This window comes from Ascaphus truei, chromosome 4, assembly GCF_040206685.1.
Source record: "Ascaphus truei isolate aAscTru1 chromosome 4, aAscTru1.hap1, whole genome shotgun sequence".
NCBI lineage: Eukaryota > Metazoa > Chordata > Amphibia > Anura > Ascaphidae > Ascaphus > Ascaphus truei.
This window is the reverse complement of record NC_134486.1, coordinates 349,847,220-349,864,386: the sequence shown is the minus strand read 5'-3', so window position 1 is coordinate 349,864,386 and position 17,167 is coordinate 349,847,220. Positions and strand designations below refer to the sequence as shown.

The 17,167-nt window shown below is 42.1% G+C and overlaps 1 protein-coding gene across 6 annotated transcripts in view; it reads left to right on the top strand.

Moving 5' to 3' along the window:
- Positions 1–17,167, top strand: part of DLGAP2 (DLG associated protein 2) — a 1,048,830-nt gene that overhangs the window by 124,359 nt on the left and 907,304 nt on the right. The gene's annotated exons all lie outside the window — the stretch shown is intronic.

Below are 17,167 nucleotides of genomic sequence, written 5' to 3'. Positions count from 1 at the left end.
AACAACTTTGAATGTGAAATGATGTCTACATTTATACTTTGTCATGGAATCTAATTAGTAACTGGCCATTTTATTAGTGCCTGGAACAAGTGACCTATCACTTAGGTTCACAGAACAAGAGACCAGATTGTCCAGAAAAAATGTCAAGCGTACTGTCCTTTTAAATACATTGGGGTAGATCCTCAGAGTAGCGTTACATGTTTTATTCTGATGTTACACCCATTTAACGTATCACTAGTTTTTACACATATCCAAAAAGGTGATTAGCGTTACGATGCCCTCGCGATAAGCAGATAAATATTGGATCACTAACTTTTACTGAACAGCTGACGTATGCATTTGCAAATCATATGCTAATGATATACTATTGAGCCATTAACCTAAAATTGCATATCCCCAAACCTCCGTGAATGATGGCGCATAGAATTCATGTTGCATTAATTAGGTTACACTAAAACTTGCAATTACTTAAATTTTGTGCATGCATGAATGGCGAAGAAACATTGCGCATGCATGACGGCCGAGCGCCCATCGCGCATGTGCAGCCGCAGAGCATCCTTCGCTTTGGCAGCCACTGTGTGCCCATTGCGCATGGGTGGCTGCCGAGGGCCCATTTCATATGGGTGGCGATTCGAGCACCCATCGCACATGCGAAGCCGTCCAGCGCCTATCGCACATGGACGTGCAATGGGCGCTCGCACAGGTGGCCAGGACTTTTTCTAAAAATCAGAACATTTACTGAAGTTTTGGGACACTGGGACAAACATAAAAAAACTATGACTGTCCTTGCAAAACCGGGATATCAGGTCACCCTAATCATATTATTATTTTTGGGAATTGCCTACAAGCCATAAAGTCATGTCTATTGTTGTACCCAAATGATTGTACTGAGTATAGGACATAACCCTTTCATTACGTGCCCTACAAAGACATATATTATGGATCATATACATTTCTGAAATACATCAAGAGATGCAACTGATAATGTGTCATGAAGTTAATGTAATAAACTATACTATGGTTTTCAGTGATTAAAGTGATGTAGGATATGTGTGTCTGACCTGATATGGTATATCATCTTGACTGTATTAAGTAGGGGTATACAATAATAGGTTTACATATTATGACAATAATTACCAAGAGACAGAAGTACTATAGTGAACAAAACTTTTATTCCCACACAATTATATATATTCAGAAATAATTAACAGGGAAAATAACATCAAAACTATTTACAAGAAATAATATCTTCCCCTTTCTTTGAGCACAACTGCCAGGCTTACTAGGCCCACTGGTAACACATCTGTAACGCACGTGCGTTAATTGGAACCCACTTAGTTTTTTGCCAATGTACATGTGCAGTGTATTGATTAACACGTCTCTGTGCAACAAAAATCCCCATTAATACATCTATTGTAACAATGCTAGTTTGCCGAATGGTCGTTGTTTTTTCATATCATTAGCTTTGTGGATACCCGTCAAACTCAGGAAAAATAACAGACGTTATCTATTTACGTAACATCCCGTTAGTAGCCCGAATTTAGCGGACCTCTGAGGCTCTAGCCACATGTCCTTCAACAAAAGATAGATTAAACCTTGTTGCAATTTCTCGTGTATGGGGAATATTGCATGGTAGAGTATGCTTTTGGTTCTTCATAATGTTCTATCTACAGTATTCTCATCTACTGTAAATGAATATGCTTCAGTAAATATCTACTGCATGGTCATCGTGTTGGTGTTGGAATTATGACTTTGGCATGAATTATATCATGCATATTTGTAGTGATCTACAATATAAAAATATAGACACATTGCTTAAAGTTTAAAATCACAAAATGTACTGCAGAAGAAAAGTCAAAACCGGACAAAAAGAGAATGATTACATATACTCTCAGAACACCTAAAATGCACTTGAAAAAGGTGTACTGTACATGTATCTGAACTTTCATGTATACCATAAGAGACTTTGTGACACATATTTCATTATAATATGGTTATCACCAGTGTTCGACAAATCACCCAAAAATCTATTCGCCCAACCAAAAAATCTACTCGCCACCTTGTCCCGCCCCCAACCCCGCTTTAAAATAAAATATATATATAAAATACATTTAATAAATTTCTAGTCAGAACAACATTCGTTTTTGACATAAATGTATTTATTGTATTACATTATACTACAATTAGTCCTTGTTACGTGTGTGTGTGTGTGTGTGTGTGTGTGTGTGTGTGTGTGTGTGTGTGTGTGTGTGTGTGTGTGTGTGTGTGTGTGTGTGTGTGTGTGTGTGTGTGTGTGTGAATGTCGGATCTAGAAATAAAAGCCAGATGTGTATGACTAGTTTCCTGAACCCCTTAACCAGTGTCTGGACGTCCCCGCTTCACAATATCTAAAGCAGCAATCCCGCCTGGGATCTTACCTGATCCACAGTCCCTCAATGTCCAGGTACCTCATACCCGCAATGTTATAAGTTGGAGGGGAGGTGTTTTCTACCTGTCTTCTGGGTTAGGGAGGATTCCGATGTCTTCCGTGTGATCCGAGTTAGATCTGGAAGAAAGCAGTATAGGTTATTTTGGTGTAGTATAGGACAGTTAAGATATATAGGGTAAATAAGATATCCAGATACAGAGAGGGGAGAGAGACAGAGGGGGAGAGAGAGAGAGAGGGGAGAGAGAGAGAGAGAGGGGAGAGAGAGGGGGGAGAGAGAGAGAGGGGAGAGAGAGAGAGAGGGGAGAGAGAGAGAGGGGGGGAGAGAGAGAGAGGGGTGAGAGAGAGAGAGAGAGAGGCGAGAGAGAGAGGAGAGAGAGAGAAGAGAGAGAGCGAGAGAGATAGAGAGACGGGGAGAGAGAGAGACAGGGAGAGAGACGGAGACGGGGAGGGAGAGACGGAGATGGGGAGGGAGAGACGGAGACGGGGAGGGAGAGATGGAGAGAGAGAGACGGGGAGAGAGAGACGGGGAGAGAGAGACGGGGAGAGAGAGACAGGGAGAGCGAGACGGGGAGAGAGAGACGGGGAGAGAGAGACGGGGAGAGGGAGACGGGGAGAGGGAGACAGGGAGAGAGAGATGGGGAGAGAGAGACAGGGAGAGAGAGACGGGGAGAGAGGGGGGAGAGAGGGGGGAGAGAGGGAGGAGAGAGGGGAGAGACAGGGGAGAGAGGGGAGAGACAGAAGAGAGAGAGGGGAGAGAGAGAGAGAGAGGGGAGGGGGAGAGAGAGGGGAGAGAGAGAGGGGAGAGAGAGAGGGGAGAGAGAGACGGGGGAGACCAGAGAGAGGGGAGATGGGGGAGACCAGAGAGAGGGGAGACGGGGGAGACCAGAGAGAGGGGAGACGGGGGAGACCAGAGAGAGAGGAGACAGGGGGAGACCAGAGAGAGGGGAGACAGGGGAGACCAGAGAGAGGGGAGACGGGGGAGACCAGAGAGAGGGGAGACGGGGAGACAAGAGAGAGGGGAGACGGGGGAGATCAGAGAGAGGGGAGAGGGGGTGACTGACTGGGGGGGGAGGTGACTGACTGGGGCAGGGGTGACTGACTGACTGCTGCAGGGGTGACTGACTGATTGGAGCAGGGGTGACTGACTGACTGGGGCAGGGGTGACTGACTGACTGGGGCAGGGGTGACTGACTGACTGGGGCAGGGGTGACTGACTGACTGGGACAGGGGGGTGACTGATTGGGGGGGTACCTCTGGTGTCACACACATACTCCCATACACACATACACATTCTCCCTATATATACACACACACACACACACCCATATATACACACACACTCCCATATATACACACACACTCCCATATATACACACACACACACACACACACACACACACACACACACACACACACACACACACACACACACACACACACACACACACACACACACACACACACACACACACACACACACACACTCCCATATACACACACACACACACACTCTCCCATATATACACACACGCTCCCATGTACTCTCTCTCTCTCTCTCTCTCTCTCTCTCTCTCTCTCTCTCTCTCTCCCTCTTTTGGAAAGGCCGCGACCAGCATCACCACGCTCCCCCCCGCGCCCATCTCCTGCTCCGCAGGGACCTGAGGGGGCACCCCCGCTCCCATCTCCCGCCGCGCTCTCTGACACGGGACCGGGGGGAAGCGGGGCCTTCAGGGGGCACCCCCGCTACCATCTCCATATCTGCGGGCAGCAGGAGCGCCGGGGAGGGGAGGGAGGGGGGTTGGAAGGCACAGATGGTACTTACTGTGTCCTCCATGGGAAAAGAATGGCTGCTCATTAGGGGTGGGCTCATATAGAGCCTGGCCGCGCGCCCACAAAGCCTGGGAGCGCGTGCCAATCAGCTGTCAGGTAGGGGGAGTTTTTTTTTTTTTTTTTAGCGCGAGCAGGGAAATTTCAGCGCGAGCAGGGAAATTTTAAAAAACAAACACGTGTGCTGCTTGGGCCAATATTTACTCGGCTGGAGGTTAAATCCACTCGCCCCGGGCATGTAAATGTATATGATTGTCGAACACTGGTTATCACTATTTGAAGAGTATAATTTAAAAAAAAGGAATAAACAAAGGCCTTGTGGTAATGGTATGATCTTTGATTGGAAACACAGTTAAGAACCAGTTACTTTTTTCCAGTTCCATACCTCTGACATCATAAAAGATTAAGTACAGAGTGGCGTACCCAGTTTAGTACTACTGTATAATAAAATATCCGCTTCTGCTATCCACAGTTCACATAAACTTGCAAATATAAGACAGCGGAACATAGTATGTGTAGGTCTCCCTGTTGCAGCACTGATGAAAAACAAAAGTACACGATTTAGAAAAAGAAAACAAAATATCTTATCGTTTTTTCATTTTTGCTGCAATATAGCACTAGGTTTTCTGTTCTGAAACATTAGATTTTAGATCAGACTTGTAGGGAATTTACCCTTGAAGTCAATGGGGAATGTCGTCCGAATACGTCCAGATTGGCTGCTAAGGTGGATACAGAATAAGCCTTTTAATGTGACACTATATAGGTTTATTTTTCCTGGTGACTGAGCAATCAGTGCTCTTAACAACAATGATGACCTCTTAGATGCTGAAGGACTTTATTATAAACCTTTTGGGGCTTATGTACTAAGCGTCGCAAATGCCCTTTTTTGTGTAAAATTGGTGCACAGAAATCTAATTTTAAATTGCGCTTGTGTACACCTGTGGACTAACCTAAAATGTCTCAATCTTCACGATTATTAAGCATACAAATGTTAATAGTATGTATGTCACAGGAGACCAGTGCTTTTAACACAAAAATACTTGGATCCTTTGATTGAACAAAGCGTCAGATCAAATAAATTGTGATTTATTTACACGAGAAACACACACAGCTTGATTTACAAAATAACACGAATAAACACTTACTGGGATGGGGCAAAATTAAATAAAATGTCCACGGAACGAAATCCACAGAAATCAAGTCTCTAGGCATCAATTCCCAGGAGTGGGGTCTGACCAGAGGAACAGATGTCTTGAGCTGCAGAAGGACTGTATGCTGATAGCAAGACAAGGGGACCAGGCCTGGACACAGACATTGCCTTAGCACACAGGGGTGCTGACCCAGGAGAGCAGAGAGGCCTTCCACTACAGCTACAACAAACAGATAAGAGACTTTCTTCTTGGACTGTTGTATATCTATATGTATATATGTTTGAGAGGAACGGAGTAAAGGTTTAGATATTCTCCAAAGCGGAGTAGGTCTTTATTTTGCGTATTTTATGTCGTGTTAAAGGAACAGGCGCAATAAAGCTTCATTTTAGTTTCTCCTTAAAACGATCTCCATTGCGTACCTCTGCACATATCTCCTACACTAACATATCCTAATATCAAAAAACATTTATCTTTATGATGTGATAGAAAGAACCCCTTTTCGTTGAAGGGTGACCCAGTTTATGGGAGACCTTGTGGTACTGTACTTTGCGGTATTATGTTTTTAGAATGGCCCTACAAAAAATGGATATTATGTAATATGTTTTGTTTTTGTATTTTGAAAATTAGGTGTTTTATCCTGGAATATGTATATAGCTCATAACTGGGGTGCATTTTATAATATTCCTCTCGTTACCACGAACCTTCAGGGAGGTGTGAATTTGCTGTATTTATAACACTTAGGAATATTTTTGGTGCTTGTTACGTCTGCCTGTTAATGTTTGATTGCTATACTGTACACTATTACGTAAATTATCATAAGAAAAATGTAATGTGAAAGTCACTTAATATTACCTTATTTTTCTGTCTTACAAAAACAGCACAAAACATTTATTTTGCATAATATATTATGAAAGTGCAAAGTACTCTCCATCTTCATACTATACAGACGAGGTTGAAATTATGCACAATTGGCATGTTCAATAATGCTGAAGCATAATGCTCAGCAGTGACATATTTCTCACAGCTTTGGCATGACACAAAGCTCAGGGCATTGAAATATGAGCTCCCAGATTTCCACCATACTTTGTGAATTTTTGCTTTAATGTTGCAAATAATCTGGGTCACTGAACACACGGCTCTAAAATACTCGAGACTTTCCTTTGCACAGTTATCTAGGTCCATTTACTGGGCAAGCTGGCACCTTACTACTTAGAATAAAGATAGGGTCCTCTGACAAGTTTATCAAGTGAAGGAATAATATATTTGTACTCTGGAGCCATAGAATGCAGATTATGAAGAAAATGTATTTGTAATAGCTTATCTTAAAGGATATGATTATGGTTTTACGGTTGTCATAGAAAACTTTGCTTTGTTTACACTACCAAGCTATCATAGGCTACAGCATGCTAGTTGCTGCAATGTTTTGGCATATTTTAAATGCCGACGCCAAGAAAGGTTGCTAACAATTTAAGAAAGATAGTGGAATACATTTGAAAGTTCTCTTCTTTTTATCTGCATTCATCCTTTTGCAAATGTAAGTTACAACAGTATAAAAGCTTGTGCAAGTTCCACCACCTGAAACATTTTTTTTCCTGGCATATTAAAGAACTATGTTCAAATGAATGTGCGCAGCGAAAGACTTTGCGAATGCCAAATATTCAAACTTTACAAAGTGGGGCGGCTTTAAAAAACAAATTCTTCAACTAAATACTGTATGTCTTTGTGAGTAGTTATAACGTTTTATGGACTATCATAGCAATTCATGGGCGTAGCATCAGATTTTAATGCTTTACTTGTTTCTTTATGAGATACTAAATATATCAATGTACTGTATACAGTACTACTGGTAGACACTTATCACTGTAGTTTGTGCTCTTAAGAGGTAGGTAGTTATATTTTTTGGCAAGTAGATTTAGTGCCTTATTCAGTAGACTCTAAAAAGGTGAATTTGCACATTTTTGTGACAAAAAAAGATAATAGATTACAGCCTGGAAAATAAGTCGTTTTTTAGCCGAATGCATCTGACATTAAAACGGGACTGGTTTCACACGTTTAACTATTTGCCCTGTATTGAATAAGGTGCTCTTAAAGTGTACTATGCATAGGAAGGAGGGGAGATACACTCTGGGTAATAAAACATTGATTAATGTGACACTGAGTAAAGAGCAATGGGGCACCAGATACCCTGAAGGTTGGGGTAGGCAGTCCAGAGACAGCCCCCCCCTACCTCATTGGGTTTGGCCCTAGGTACTCACAGTATTGACTGGTCACCAGAGTCTCCCCTCCACCGCGTGCTGCTGAAATGAAATGGGGTCCAGCAATGTAGAAAAGAGTGCAGCGCACCGCGATCCAAATGAAGAACAGGTCTGGCAAAAGGTGTCTTTAATGAGGAATCATAAAAGCAAGGGATGCAACCCTTCTACGCGTTTCGTGCTTGGCACTTTATCAAGAAGTGCTTCCACACGATATACAGAACAGTTAAATAGCAATGGCTGCCAAATCTCGCGATATCCATGACGTCACCGCCCAGCCGTAGCCAATGAAATCTAGCCCTCTGACGCATGCGCCCTGAGACCTAGCATAGGGGAGTAGCTAGTCCTATCGCCGTCCTCACAACACTGTTGTGAAACACCCCTGGGGGAGGGCCACAAGGGGAAGGAAGGGCTAAACGAAGGCTGCATCCGCCCCCATCCTGCCTCTGAACACACATTGTGGGAAATAAATGGCAAAAAAACGTCAGAAAAAGCGGCAAAAACCCGGCAAAAAACCAGCAAAAAACTGCAAAAAAAACTCAAGCATGACATCTCAAATGGACAATGACAAGCAATATTAATAATAAACTCTACTCTGGCACACGTATTGCCCGCATAATGGAGGATTAACCATTCATGTGTCAGTGCACTCATCCACCAATGAGAATGCCCCACAGGAGAGAGTTGACGACTCAGACATGGTATATATCCCCCATTCATGTGGTATGCACATGTACTGAAAGTAATAAAACAATATATGTATAAATGGGCAGATTAATTCTTCCACCGATGCTTCTATGAGCAAATAAAGACTGATAATCAGACTCAGTCATGGTTGGATTGTATCAAAAAAATTGTAATATACATAGCGACACTGGGCAGCCACTTACAATAGTAACAAAACATACATATTTATTTAATTAAAAATCTGACAAAACATTTAAAAAAATATTTTTAAAGTATACAGTATACTCGTGTAAAATCAAATAAGCATCCTTGTACTGACAGTGAGGTATAATGAATTCTAGCAATCATATTGTGCATTCCATACTGTGGGGAACCTAAGGAAGATCATTATTCATATTGACTAGATAACTGTAGATACTGTGTATATTAGCTACTCAATGTACCTATAGTGATTAAACATTTCCCCAAGTGTTGTATCCACCCCATTGGGTAACCCAGACCGTTTTTTGACCAGAGGGTCTTTTAGGTGCAATCAGTGCAACATGTGCGAATTTATGAGACCCTCCAGACATGTCTTTTCCCACAACCCACAACCCACACAAACAGCATAATATCAATAATTTCATCAACTGTAACACAACTATGGTAGTCTATGTGATTAGCTGTGGTTGTGGGAAGAGATATGTCGGTAGGACCACAAGAGCTTTAAAAATAAGGATGCAGGAGCACTGCAGACTAATTCGGAAACGAGATCTGGAGCACCCTGTATCAAAGCACTTTTCAGAATGCAATAAAGGGGGAATTGGGAACTTCTCTTTTTTGGGTATTGAAAAAATTACAAAAAAGGAGAGAGGGGGAGATATTGTGAACACTCTGAATTGTAGAGAGTCATTTTGGATATTCACATTGAGAACAAGATTCCCTGAAGGGATAAATGTGGAGTGGACTATCAACCACTTTTTAAGATGAATAGTAAATGTCTCATCAAACATATAGAGTCTACTAAATATTCATGACACCATTATATTTCTCTCTGCAAAACTTCTCCGTCTGCTGATATAGACCAGATTACTCTTCATGTAATTATTTTATTGGTTTATTTTTCCCATCACCTTATCCCAGACCCTTTCCTTGAATAAACTGTATATGACCGCTAAATATTGAGTTATTGCTAAAAGTTATGAAAGATAGATAGAATATTGTTGGCTACGTTAAAATGATATGACAAAAGTACCCCAATATTGTTGTGTAAATCTGTATAGCAACAAATATGAGATGTTTAATCACTATAGGTACATTGAGTAGCTAATATACACAGTATCTACAGTTATCTAGTCAATATGAATAATGATCTTCCTTAGGTACCCCACAGTATGGAATGCACAATATGATTGCTAGAATTCATTATACCTCACTGTCAGTACAAGGATGCTTATTTGATTTTACACGAGTATACTGTATACTTTAAAAATATTTTTTTAAATGTTTTGTCAGATTTTTAATTAAATAAATATGTATGTTTTGTTACTATTGTAAGTGGCTGCCCAGTGTCGCTATGTATATTACAATTTTTTTGATACAATCCAACCATGACTGAGTCTGATTATCAGTCTTTATTTGCTCATAGAAGCATCGGTGGAAGAATTAATCTGCCCATTTATACATATATTGTTTTATTACTTTCAGTACATGTGCATACCACATGAATGGGGGATATATACCATGTCTGAGTCGTCAACTCTCTCCAGTGGGGCATTCTCATTGGTGGATGAGTGCACTGACACATGAATGGTTAATCCCCCATTATGCGGGCAATACGTGTGCCAGAGTAGAGTTTATTATTAATATTGCTTGTCATTGTCCATTTGAGATGTCATGCTTGAGTTTTTTTGCAGTTTTTTGCTGTTTTTTTGCCGTTTTTTTGCCGCTTTTTCTGACGTTTTTTTGCCATTTATTTCCCACAATGTGTGTTCAGAGGCAGGATGGGGGCGGATGCAGCCTTCGTTTAGCCCTTCCTTCCCCTTGTGGCACTCCCCCAGGGGTGTTTCACAACAGTGTTGTGAGGACGGCGATAGGACTAGCTACTCCCCTATGCTAGGTCTCAGGGCGCATGCGTCAGAGGGCTAGATTTCATTGGCTACGGCTGGGCGGTGACGTCATGGATATCGCGAGATTTGGCAGCCATTGCTATTTAACTGTTCTGTATATCGTGTGGAAGCACTTCTTGATAAAGTGCCAAGCACGAAACGCGTAGAAGGGTTGCATCCCTTGCTTTTATGATTCCTCATTAAAGACACCTTTTGCCAGACCTGTTCTTCATTTGGATCGCGGTGCGCTGCACTCTTTTCTACATTGCTGTATTGAATAAACCCTGAAGAGACTTTCAGATAAATTATCGTTTTTTGTTTCTGGCTTGTCTAGGGTGCCAAAGCAGCTCCATTTGGCAATCTATATGGTATTTCCCATTTTTAAAAAAACTAATTGGGTACCCTAGACTATTTAAAAAAAATCCCTAACATATAGAATCACTATATTATTAACACCTTAGTAACAATAAGGGTCATAAACGCATTGTATATGCATCAGGTATACTGTTATGTCCGGTATGGCAACTAAATGTGTAATAATCCTGCCTATCTACTTAAATTCCCATTCCATGCCATAAAGGATAGTAAGGTATTGCTATGCCTAACTAAGACCACTTACTGTACCCCATTCACGTAGAATCCTCCAAGGTCTTCAGGGCCAAAGTCTCCCTGGAACTACTATATAATGATAAGCCCCATCCCCCCGCCCCCTCCAAATAAATCCAGGCCTGATTGCCTAGGTCCAATATAATGCTATCCATTGCAGTCGATGTCCGATCCTCAGTCTTGCGTAAAGGCCTTGCAGCTCTTGATTAAAGATTAATCCAATCTGGGTCCATTCTCAACGTCCTTTCTCAACAGTGCTATAAAGGGTCACAGCCCTTATAAAGGGCCGGTTGCCGATGCATAACATGTTTGTGGGTAATTTTGGCTGATTTAATATACCATCGTTATAGAGGTAAAACTCATTGGGGCTCATTCTACTAGCTTCGATAGTTTTGCTGCTATCTTGAACGGTTTGGCATGACCCCATTGAACGGTTTGTCACTTGTGTTATCACTGTATTCAGAAAGAATCTGAAACCATCTGAAACCGTGAGGTAGGAAAATGCCAATCCCTCTCGGCATAGCAGCAATGTGCTTTTTTCTAAGTTTTCACCCTGCAAGCTTCTCACAATTTGAACTGCACAGAGAGAGCTGCCTCTCCCTGCACAGTTCTCACAGGTGATCGCAGTGTTTTTATTTAAATTTGAATACTAGTGTGTGGGAGCAGGTCGTCTCTGGAGCTGAACCACTTTAATTTCAGGTCCGGGGATTCCACCTGCTTCCCTAGATACAGGCCCTGGTATGGGGTGCCGGTATCTCCTATGCATTTAAATATCCCGGTCATGTGAGGCGGGAGATTTAAACATTGCATGGGGATACCAGCACCCCATACTGTAACTCGAGAAGCAGGGGGTCCCTGTAACGGACGTGCTCGCCACAAACCAGGACTGGACCGCAGGGCTGAGGTAGGGATAGAGAAACAATGACCTGAGACCGCAAAGCCGGGTCCGTATGGCAGATTCCATCATCGTGGGTAGCCCGGTCAGGGTTGGAGATAGAAGGGTAAACGGTATCCAGGCTGGGGTCAGGGCATTGGAGCAATGGTCAAGGTCATTGGGTGGGGTCAAGGTCGGCGGAATGGAATGGCATTGAATGGGCAACCAAAACAAACCCCATAAAAATATAAACATTACAATTAAATAAAAACAAGAATTTGCCAAAAAATGCATGGCCTTTCACTGTGCTTATCTATACCCTGAAAGCAGCATAGATAAACACATTGCCATTAAATTGGCAGTAAAAACAAACAAAATACACAATGAAATAAAATACAATCAATTTGTTTCTTAACTTTGCTGGGATGAACATTAACCCTTTCTCGTCCAATTGTGGCACCAACTCTTGACCCGCGAAGCAATGATCCTCAACAGAACAGCCTGATGCGCAGAGGTCCATGATCCTCTGTTGATTGCAAAGGAGGCCTGGGTGAGTAGTCTTCTTTCCTTTATTTTCTTCTTTCTTTTCTCCTTTGTAATCCAATTGGTCCAGTAGATGTTGATCCAATGGCTTCTTAGGCTCAACTGAGACGTGACAGGCCTTATATAAGGCCTATGACATCACATTTAATTGACAAATGGTAAACCCCCCAATCCGATTGGATGATGTACCATGTAACGGCTTCCATTTTCTTTTCATGAAATGACATCATCTTAAAGGGAGGAAAGCCAGCCAATCAGGAAGGATATGCTTCCCTTCCTTTTAAGATTACGTCACTTCAGAAAAAAAATGTAAGCCATCACATGGTAGACCCACCAATCGGATTGGTAGATATACCTTTCCTTTTTTGGAGTGATGTGATGTCATCAAAAAGGGAGGGAGGCATGCTACCTGATTGACTATCTGCCATCACATCACTCCAAGAAAGGAAAGGCATCACGTGGTATATCTACCAATCCGATATCGCCACAAAGTTAAAAATTTCCAGGTCACGTGATGCGGGAGATTTAAACAATGCAGAGAGATACCGGGGCCAGTAACTCGTGAAGCAGGGAGTGTCTGAGGCTGAAATTAATGCGGTTCAGCACTGGAGACCCTCTGCTTCAATTCTGTGTTATTAAAATCACATTTAAACAGTGGGATCGCCTGTAAGAGCTTTGCAGGGAGATGCAGCTCTCCCTCTGTGCAGCTTTCTCCCTCTGTGCAGCTCTCCCTCTGTGCAGCTCTCTCTCTGTGCAGCTCTCTCTCTGTGCAGCTCTCTGTCTGTGCAGCTCTTACAGACTGCAGGCAGATCGCATTTTTCTACCTCACGGTTTCTGACTTGCGATAACTCTTTCTGAATACCGTGATAACACAAATGTCAGACAGTGAGGTAGGGTTATGCCAAAACAGTCAATTTGGCAGTGATAACATCGAGGCTACTAGAATTGGCCCCTTAGTGTTTACATGTATCTTAATCTCTGATAAATTGTTGATTTGGACACTCTTGATGAGGGAAAGCACTTTTTTCTCTATTGTATTGGTGTTTGTATTGTAATGTTTATTGGGGGTGGGTGAAGGGGGTTGTTGCCCCGGGGCGGGTGGTTAGGCCTCTTGAGTGGGTAGTGGTAGGGGTTAACCCTTTCATTACCATAGCAGTTACTACCACTATGGTAATGAAGGGGTTAACCCCTGCCGCAACCTTCCCGGTAGGCCTAACCACCCACCCTGGGGCAACAACCCCCTTCACCAACCCCCTCTACCCCCAATTAACCAGGTACTCTGGCTTAACCCTTTCTTTGCCTTAGTGGCTAGACGCTAAGGTAATGAAGCTGATTTTATTTTATTTTGATTTTGAGTATTGTAGGAGGGGTCTCTGGAGCTTAATCTCATTCACTTCAAAGAAGAAAGGATGGGAGTCTCACACCCCCTAGTGGCGCTTCTCAGTGAATGTCACACTTTGTAAATGCATGAACATAATATTCCTTAATCACATGTCTGTGTAAAGAGTGTCCCACGTAGCCACAATGTATAACAGTGGTCAGGTCCCCCCAATAGCCTCTAGCATGAGGTAAGTCTTATATGAGCAGGACCAGCAATAAACTGAAATTGACTCACTGTTTGGGCGTGGATTGCAGACACTCTTTGATAAAGCGCGGTCTCCCGTGCGAAACGCGTAAGAGTGGATCTCCTTGCTGACGTGCCATTAAAGCCTTTGCACTTACCTGAAATCCAGTCCTGGTCTGCATCTTTTTCACAAGGCAGCTGCACCGCCTCATCTCATCCATTCTCATTCATTTCAGCCTCTGAACTCCCTGCTTCCTGAGTTACAGGCCAGTTGTGAGCTGTGACATGAGAGAATTTAAACATGTTTGGTATACCGGCACCCATAACGGGGCCTGTAACTCAGGAAGCAGTAATATTATAATTACAATATTTGGGGGCATTTGTGGCTTGGTATTGCTGTTGGTTTTTTTAATGTCAGTTTCTTAGGTGGATGTAATTTTTTGTATTTTCCCTGCTTAATGTAATAAAATGTTTGCGATTGGTGTTCGTTTGTAGTTAATGTTGTATTATGTTGGCTAATGCGTTTTATGGTTCTTTCAGAGATTGTTTGAATGTATTTCTTTGTCTTTTATTGTTTACATTCATTAATGTTGTTGTAATTAATTGGTTTGATTGGTTAGTGTTACTATTCATTTTGAGTTGGTTTAGGAATTAATTGGTTTCATTGGTTAATGGTTTAATTAAATAAATGTTGATAATGTTACTGCTTGTATTGATTGGATTAGCTGGCTACTGTTGTTATGGACTTTATTTAGGTATGCTAATGCAGTGTTTAATAATGGGCAAATAATCTATTATCCATATCTGGATAATAGTTATTTTGCACATTATTGTACAGTATGTGTTAGGGGGTTGTATTTAGTTAGAAATAATGTTTAGTACTTCTGTTGGCACAACATTGGTACTGCAGGCCCCCGGGTACCCCGGGACTCCCGCGCGACCCTCGGGGATCCCTGCGGGGTCAGCCGGGGACACCCGCCGGCCTGTTGTATTGGTTTTGCGCCTGCAAAAAGGTAAACAAATAATTTTTTCTAAGTCCAGCTTTTTTTGTCACCTGCCTTTAGCTGGTGAGCTTTATTGAGCGCAACTTTACGATCAATTTGCGTTGCTTAGTGAATCCCGCAGAAGGGCAGGATTCAGCTGATCGTAAGATCAAGGTTGGACTTAGAAAAAATTTCAATGAAAAGCCCGTTTTAGAGCGCAAAGTGCACGTTTGCGCGGCTTAGTGCATAGCGCTCGGCGGAACTTCACGTTCTAAAAGCACTTTGCGCTCTTAAAACGACTTATCACTGCTTAGTGCATAGCCCCCTAAGTGTGATAAGTGAGTTCTAATATATATATATATATATATATAATGTCCATTTAAGACATGTTTCTTGTAGCTCCTTTTAGTCGACTTTTGTTCAGATCTGGTATTTTTCCATATATTTTCATTCTTTACAAATATTTGTATTATTTTTATTCTGAGATAAAACTTAACTTTTTAGGGTTTACACCAAGTTAAACTTGCCGGACAATATTGACTTATCTAATTTTGTAGTGTACACAAATATTCTTTTGTTAGTACGTACCATTTACATCTGTATGCCAAGCACAGTTCATTAGAGCTCCAAAACAAATGGAAAGAATGATTATTGATGCAGCTGTCACAGATGGAGAACAGTGAGGTCAGTACATAGGCGCACCCAAGCGCAGATGCAATTGAGTTTGACGTACCAAATTTGCACCATAAAAGCCATTTGCAACACTTCACCAAATCAGCAGTTCCTGCCTTTAAAGTCAATGGCAGATATTGCTGATTCAGCCACAATTGCGCAGATCTTGTTTTGATGACTCCTGGCTTGTCTATCCCCTTGGATAAGAAATTCACTTTCTTGTAAACAATTATCTTGTGTCTGAAGTGGATTTCTTGATATTAATATTGTGTTATTTACAATCAGTTCTTTCAGTGGATATTGAGACACACAGTGACTCCCAAGTTCATAAAATAGAAGGAATAAACCACTACATAGCACTGCTCTGTGATATAGAGTAGGTCAGAGAGCATGTGACAAATACTAGTCACACTTGGTGACTACATAGTGCACAATAGATGTAACAATCAGTGTTTCTAATGAAACCACTCGAGAATTGTTTGAAATAGCTTCAGAAAGATGGAGCAGAACAACACAGCGGTGTAAATCTATGTTTACTTGAAACACACAGGTGGTAAATTGCAATAACGAGAGGTCTTATGAAAATAAGCCTTTTGGATCGTTTGTATACAGCACACCCCAACCGGCTTGTCTCCCGTTCAGCAGAGTGGAATACAGACACTGTTAGAGAGCCGCTTCTACACTGCACTCCACGCTAATCCAGCGGTTCCAGGAACACAAAATGGCCACCAACACTGGGTATAATGTCCTAAGTAGTTCACAAATCTTACGCATTTCACCAAGTGACTGGCTTCCCCAGGGATTTAAATCCTCAATGCTTTAAATTACCCTCACAAACTGAATAAGAAATCTGTGATTTGAGAACTGCAAACCAACCCAACAACTTATCAGTATTATTTATTATATCACAACTATCACTATAAGTCACTTATTTTGTTGTTTGTTATAGTGCCACCTTAGAGCGCATTGAATTTTCTTTCACACAGTTATTTAGAATCAGGACAACCTCCTTTTTTCAAATTCTGCATGGGCGATTGCCTTTCACTGTTCAGGCAGGTCGAGCATAGCTGGGCACTTGGCCTGCAGGTGCCTTGGTTGGTCACACTGGTAAGATCACCTCCCCTGGCGCAACTCTGCGGGGTAGCTGTGGGGCACACTAACTCCTCCCGGCAGGACCTGGCTGTGAGGAATTTGAAGGTGTCCTACTCTTAGTACATAGGCCTCTTATTGTTTCCCCAACATAAGGAATATGGAGGCCAGAGTAATGCAGTTGATGTGGTCTACTTAGATTTTGCAAAGGCTTTTGATATAGTGCCACACAAGACGTTGGTGTACAAAATTAAGCAAATTGGACTCAGTAAAAATATATGCACCTAGATTAAAAACTGGTTGAAGGATAGACAACAGAGGGTTGTCATAAATGGAACTTTTTCAGATTGGGCTAGGGTCGTGAGTGGATTACCTCAGGGATCCGTATTGGGACCCCTGCTTTT